This window comes from Drosophila persimilis, unplaced genomic scaffold, assembly GCF_003286085.1.
Source record: "Drosophila persimilis strain 14011-0111.01,24,50 unplaced genomic scaffold, DperRS2 tig00000572-arrow-pilon, whole genome shotgun sequence".
Lineage (NCBI taxonomy): Eukaryota > Metazoa > Arthropoda > Insecta > Diptera > Drosophilidae > Drosophila > Drosophila persimilis.
The window spans coordinates 2,304,481-2,311,300 of NW_020825321.1; positions in this window are offsets into that span (position 1 = coordinate 2,304,481).

The window sequence follows — 6,820 nt, forward strand, 5'->3', positions numbered from 1 at the left end:
TCATTAAGTCGCACAGTGTTTGGGGGTATTTCCTCGAGAAGATAATCGCAACGTCGTCCGCATAGGCCACGACTTTACAGCCCCCCCTTCTAGATCACATAGAATCTTGTTGACTGCTTGTTCCACAGAAGAGGAGACAGGACACCACTTTGCGTGGTGCCTCTGTTGACATACCTTGACTGGGCGGACGATCCCATCGATGATGTCACCGTCCTGCATGTGAGCAATTGATCAATGAGCATCACCAAGTGACGGTCCACCCCCAGGTCAGTCAGGGCTTCTGTAATGGCGCCCGGTACAACGTTGTTGAAAGCTCCCTCAATATCGAAAAAGGCTATGAGTGAGTACTCTTTGTGATGCAGAGATTTCTCTACCGCTGAGATCACTTCATGAAGAGCCGTTTCCGTGGATTTTCCTTTCCGGTAGGCATGCTGTGCGCCTGACAGCAACTGAGGGTGTATAGTTGCCCTCAGTTGCAGCCCGACGAGTCTCTCAAAGGTTCTGAGGAGGAAGGACGATAGGCTAATTGGTCTAAAGTCTTTTGCAGCTGAGTGCGAGGCTTTTCCAGCTTTGGGAATGAAGACTATCTTTGCCTTAAGCCATGTTCGCGGGATTGTACCCACAGCCAGTATCTTCCTGAAGATACCTTGTAGCCAGTTGATGGCCGTATCCCCGGACTTCTGAAGTTGGGCCGGGATTACCTGGTCTGGGCCTGGCGATTTGAACGGGTTGAAGCTGTTTATTGCCCAGCTTATGTTAAGTTTTGTGAGGATGTGATCCATCGAGGTTACCGGTCCCTCTCCTGGAAGATGTACCGTCTCGATGGTTGTGCACCCTGGAAAATGCGTGTATAGTAGAATGTGCAGGGACTCCTCACTGGAGTTAGTCCACGTGCCGTCATTCCTTTTAAGATACCCTACCGAGGGGTTAGTTTTTGAGAGAATCTTGCGAAGCCTTGCGGCCTCTGACGTTTCCTCAATTTCCGAGCAAAATTGTTGCCAAGAGGCCCTGTTTGCTTTCCTTGTTTCCTTTTTATATAGTGACAGACTGATTTTGTAGTCTGCCCAGTGGTGCTCCTCGTTCGCGCTTTTGGCAATGTTGAAGAGGGTCCTGCTGCTTTTACGTAGGATGTCTATTTGTTTTGGGTCTGTCTCTGTGTGATCGTCGGGTGCTTCGATCTCCGAGGCAGCGTCCTGCTCGACTGGCTTGTCGACAGGACGTGCCCCGGCCGCTGCATCCGACTTGTAGACCTTTACGGTCACAGAACTGAACCCAAAATTGAGCTCGCCTTTGGCAGCCTCAATCGGGGCCAGCGACTCTTTGTTGAGGACGACCACCGCCAATATATATATCACCGCCACCGTCAATATCAGAACGTTCGCAGTTTGTTGGGCAAATTGCGTCAAATTCATACAAATACTGCGTCCTTTGATTTCGATGCCATCGCGTTTACCGAAACCTGGTTTAACTCCTCTGTCAATGATCATGAAATTTTCGTTGATAGTTACACTCTTTATAGAATGGACCGCCCATCTTTTGCAGGTGGGGTTCTGATTGCAGTTAAATCTGTTTTCTCATCTGAGTTATTCCCATTCAATAACATCCATGGAATTGAATTTCTTGCAGTCAAAGTTCGTGTTGGCTCCGCATTTTTATATTTAACCTACTCTTACATTCCTCCCAGGTCTGAAGCTGAGCTTTACTTACACCACCTCTCAGCAATTAATACTGTCGTATCTGCATTAGGGTGCAATGATCGAATTATTGTCATGGGGGACTTTAACCTCCCATTTCTTTCTTGGCTGCCTTGTGATGACGCTAACCTGTTGTTTCCCAATTGTCATAATGACTTTATCAATGGGCTAACGGATAGTTCACTTGTCCAAATTAATGCCGTTAAAAACATTAGGGACAGACTTCTTGACCTCGTTTTTGTTAACGATGGTTCTCTTGCTACGGTATCTAGAGCAAGCCCAATATCACTCCCTGAAGATCCTTACCATCCAACTTTGTTGATATCCCTGGAGTGTACACAATCTGGAGGTGCTGACAGTTAAATACTTTAAAAATAATAAATCCCGGCTCTATAAAAAGTACCAGAAGTCGGGCTCCATGTCGGCTTTAGCTCTATACTCCCCCGCTCGCTCTCTGTTCCTTGCCGTTAATTGTCAGGATTATAATCATTACCTTTCATAATGTGGTAGTGACTTTCGTAGTGATCCTAAAAAATTCTATTCGTTCGTTAACTCTAAGCGTAAGTCAAACGCTTTTCCTGCGTCCCGTCATTACCAGAACAAAGCAGAAGCTTCTGCTGTTGGTATTGAAAATTTATTCGCTACCTTTTTCCCAACAACGTACTCGTCTCAAACTTACAACGCATCCACTCCGTATTCGTATCAGCTACCTCAAGCTAACAGCATTTTTCTGCCCTTTTTCGAGGAAAGCGTTGTTCTGGAAGGTTTGTCATCTATGGACATATCGTTTTCTGCGGGTCCAGATAAGGTACCAAGTTGCACTTTAAAACACTGTTCGCAGTGCCTTTGCAAACCCTTGACCTTTCTCTTCAAATTCTCTTTGGAACAGTCTTGTCTCCCAGTAATTTTTAATGGGTCCTACATCATTCCGCTTCACAAAAAAGGTTCAAGATCAAATATTGAAAACTATCGCGGTATCGCAAAGCTTTCTGTCATCCCGAAGCTTTTTGAGTTCCTGGTCACCCGGCAACTGCAAAATCTTTGTTGCAGCTTGATATCTCCGTCGCAACACGGTTTTTTCAGACATCGTTCCACATCGACTTACCTTCTTGAGTTTTCTAACTTATTCCACAGTGGTTTTCAAATTGATCTCTGATCCATGCTCTGCTTATTCACAACCTCTCTTTATTAGGGTTCCCAACGAATATTCTAGATTGGATTTTGTCCTATATCTCTAACCGTACTCAACGTGTTTTTTTTTCTAACGTGTTGTCAAATATTGTTAATGTTACTTCAGGAGTGCCACAGGGAAGTCGTCTGGGCCCGCTTCTGTTTATTTTATTTGCGAATGACCTTCCTCAAGATATAACATACTCTACTACACTAATGTATGCTGATGATGTTAAAATCTGTCTTTCTTACTCTGATTGGTATTTGCACACACGCCTTCAACTTGATCTAAGTGAACTACTATTGTGGTTTTCAACTAATCTTCTTTTTCTGAACCTTTCCAAATTCAAACTTATGACATTTTACCGTCGCGCTCCTCATTTTGTCCCATATGTTCTAGGAAATCATGTCCTTGAGCGAATTTCGAGTTCAAATGACCTCGGAGTCCTTTTTGATCATAAGATGTGTTTTAACACCCATATAGCTGCAACTGTAAATAAAGCTAAGGGTGTTTTAGCGTTCATTAAGCGTTGGTCCAAGGAGTTTGACGAGCCGTACGTTACGAAACAACTGTACATCTCGTTAGTACGTCCTATATTGGAGTATTGTTCTTGTGTGTGGAGCCCGCAGTATAAAGTACAGCAGGCTGTTATTGAATCCGTGCAAAAGCAATTTTTAATTTTTGCCCTTCGGAACTTTAACTGGGACTCGGTTAGAATCTTGCCCAACCGGTCTAGGCTAAATCTTATTGACCTGCCGTCGTTGCACCATCGCAGAATATGCAATGGCGTAATGTTCGTGCACAAGCTCCTTCTCGGGACTGTTGACTCCCAAACTCTCTTGGGTCAGATTGACTTGGCCGTTCCATCTAGACCTACCCGTACTTTTAGGCCTATCCGTCTACCCATATGCAGGTCTAATTATGCTGATCATTAACCTTTTAGGGTTTTATGCCATAATTATAACTCCCTCTGCCAAACCCTATCCCCTGAACTGTCTCTTAAACTAATTGCATGCAATATTTATAATCACTTCAATTTAGCTAACTTTTAGCTTCACTTTTTCCTCCTTTAGTAACTAAGTACCATTATTAACAGATAATTTGTTAATTTAATAAATAAATAAATAAAAAAAGAAACGGAATTCCTAGGCCATGTTGTAACAACTAACGGCATAGTACCTAATCCAAAGAAAATATCTGCTATAATAAACTTCCCCATACCCAATACAACTACAAAAATAAAATCATTCATAGGTTTATGTGGACTTTATAGGAAATTCATTGCCAATTTCGCTAACATAGCAAAACCAATGACACTTAAATTAAAGAAACGAGCTGTCATAGACCCAACCGAGGAAAAATACGTCGAGGCCTTCGAAAAGTTAAAAGTACCTATCACCTCAAACTCCCCAGATTTCAACAAAATGTTCACGGTAACAACCGATGCAAGTAACATTGCATTAGGAGCGGTGTTGTCACAAGACCACAAACCAATTTGCTACGCAAGTAGAACCTTAAACGAGCATGAAATCAATTATTAAGCAATAGAAAAGGAATTACTAGCTATAGTTTGGGCAACTAAGTATTTCAGATCATACCTGTTTGGTAGAACGTTTGAGATGTTAAGTGATCATAAACCCTTGATTTGGTTGAATAACCTCAAGAAACCAAATATGAAGCTACAACGATGGAAGGTCAAATGAAATGAATTTGACTTCAAAATAAAATATTTACCAGGAAAGGAGAACCATGTAGCCGATGACAGAGTCATTAGCGAAAAATATAATAAAGGAATATGTGTGTACCAAAAAGAGCGCACTATATTTCCATAATGATGTAGACTTCCCACTGTTCCAAAGGGCATTCCTGGAGATAATCAGTCCCAATCACTTGACTAAACTGATTAGATCCAGTACCAAACTCATAGATATTCCGAACTACTCCGAATTCAAGGAACAAATATTGAAGAATCATAAAGAGCTACTTCACCCAGATATCGAAAAGACCACTATTTGGCTTAAAGGAAAATTATACTACCCCGATTATCAAAAGTTAATCCAAAATATCATCAATGAATGTCCTACGTGCAACGTTGCTAAAACAGAGCATCGTAACACCAATCTAACCTTCGAAATCACCCCTGAAATACAAAATATCAGAGAAAAGTATGTATTGGATTTCTATTTGGTAGGCAATCAACAATTCCTATCATGCATCGATGTACATTCTAAATTCGCTACCCTTGTAGAAGTTAAGAGTTGTGACTGGTTAGAAACAAAGAGAGCCATCATAAAAGTTTTTAACGAAATGGGCAAGCCACAGGGAATTAAAGCCGACAAAGATTCAGCCTTTATGTGCGCAGCATTGCAAGCATGGTTGGATGCGGAAGATGTGAAAATCGAAATCACTACCAGTAGTGATTTGGTGTAGATACTACATAAAACGATCAATGAGAAATGAAGAATTTTTTCAAGCGAGGATAACATAGAGAACAGGCTCACAAAATTCGAGTTAATTCTATACATATAAAACTGTTCATAATACTACAAAAAGATCCCCAGTTGATATCTTCCTGTACGGCGGACTACCAGATTATAACTCCCAACTGACTAAAGTTAGGAAGATCAATCATTTGAATAACGATAGAATCGACTTTGAAGTAGACAAACGCTACAAGAGTGCACCCCTAGTTATCGAATAAATCGAATAAAAGTAAATATGATAATTGCAGAGTACCCGAAGAGAGTACTGGGAATCTGGAGCTACAACATGATTAAGATTATAATCTTACTAATGTTCACCGTCCTACAGTCTACCGGACAGAATATAGAGATAGATCCCATCAACTCAAGGAATGGATATCTCATATTCAAAACAAATAACATTAATATACCCATTAATTATGCATATTATTATTTAACAATTAATATAACAAAAACAGATGAAACATATCAGAGTTTACTAGACTAGGCAACACAATTTAATAACGTAATCCAAGTTCAATATTTAGTCGAGAAATTGCAACGTGAATTCAACGGCATAAAAATAGCCAAAAGAAACAAAAGAGGCCTTATAAATGCATTAGGCACAATTTATAAATATCTATTTGTAACGTTAAATCAAGATGATAAAGTCGAACTAGAAGGGAAAATAGACAATCTTTCTCGCCACAGTGCTCAAGCTAACGAATTAAACTTAATAATTTAAGCAGTAAATTCTGGCATAGAAGTGGTCAATAAATCAAACAAGGATAATGATAGAAATAAGCAATTAGAAATACTAATATTTAACCTTCAACATTTTACTGAGTACATAGAGGATATTGAATTAGGCATTCAGCTAACAAGATTAGGGATTTTTAATCCAAAATCATTAAAGCAGGATTACCTGAAACACATAGATTCAGAGAAATTATTAAATATCAAAACATCTACCTGGTTGAAATCAGACACTACAACATCCCACGAGAGATAAGAAATATTCCTATACTTCAAATTGTCCCATATCCAGATGAAGACAATAACATTCTCACTGACCTATCGCAAAAGAATTATTACGTTCTAGAAAACGAGGTATATGAGAAAGAATCAAAACGAAAAATATATATATCAGCAATAGCAATAGCAACAAAATGTCCATACACCAAATCACACCAAAACTTTCAAATAAGTTTCATAGAACCCAATATATTGTTAACTTGGAAATTACCAAAAACCATATTAAACCAAGATTGCCTAACCAAGAAATAAAAGTAGAAGGCAACGCATTAATAAAAATATATAATTGCAGTGTACAATTAAATTAATTCTTAATATCTAACTCAATACCAGAATTTGCACAAAGCATATACATCAACAATAATGTAACAAAAATTAAACCATTGTCTTATTTGCAAACCAAAGAAATCGTAATAGAAAATACGCGATTAAATAATGTATTAAATGCAAGCTCAATA